This window comes from Arachis ipaensis, chromosome B04 (assembly GCF_000816755.2).
Source record: "Arachis ipaensis cultivar K30076 chromosome B04, Araip1.1, whole genome shotgun sequence".
Taxonomy (NCBI): domain Eukaryota; kingdom Viridiplantae; phylum Streptophyta; class Magnoliopsida; order Fabales; family Fabaceae; genus Arachis; species Arachis ipaensis.
In genome coordinates, this window is record NC_029788.2 from 133,518,760 (window position 1) to 133,519,503 (window position 744).

Genomic DNA, 744 nt, shown 5'->3' on the forward strand with positions numbered 1-744 from the left:
TTGTGTTGGGTTACTTTGAAAAATATCAACGGTTCATAATAAGTCATGTACTATTTATTTATTTAATTATTTATATTTGTTTTGTTTTTTGCTCACAACAGACATACATACATACATTTATTTTCATTTTTCAGCGCTCCATGTAATGAGAGACAGAGAGAGTAGTAGCCTCTAGCTGCTCGCTCCCTTTAACTTTAATAAAAGTTTCTTAGCATCATGACCACCATTTTGGCGCAGAAAAGCTGATTAAGTCAGGTTCACAAATCATGCTTTTGCTTAACAAATTAATAGAGAGGAACGGAAAGGAACCCAACCCAGGATTAAGGAATAATTAATATTTATATATTTATAATTAATTTTGTGATTTTGACAGCGGCAAGTCCCTTACTTTCAATCTGTGGTCGACATGGATCAGTCAAACAAGGTGCTCAAATAAATCTTGATACCAGAATAAAATCCCGGTGCTGCAGTCAAACTAGTACTCTCAACCATGAACCATCATACTTTTTCGCTGTAAATGAATGAATCCATATTCTTCCAACAATAATTCCTCAATCCCTCTCATTGAGGAACTAGCTAGCTAGAAAAAGTCTCCCTGCAGTAGCCACCTTTATATTTATGTATGGTGAATTTTATGGTGCCTTTTGATTTAGTGTTTAAATCATTTTTTAAAGTAAAAAGATTAAATATTTAAAATTTATTAAATATTAATTAGTTTTCTATATATTTTGGTAAATTAAGTAC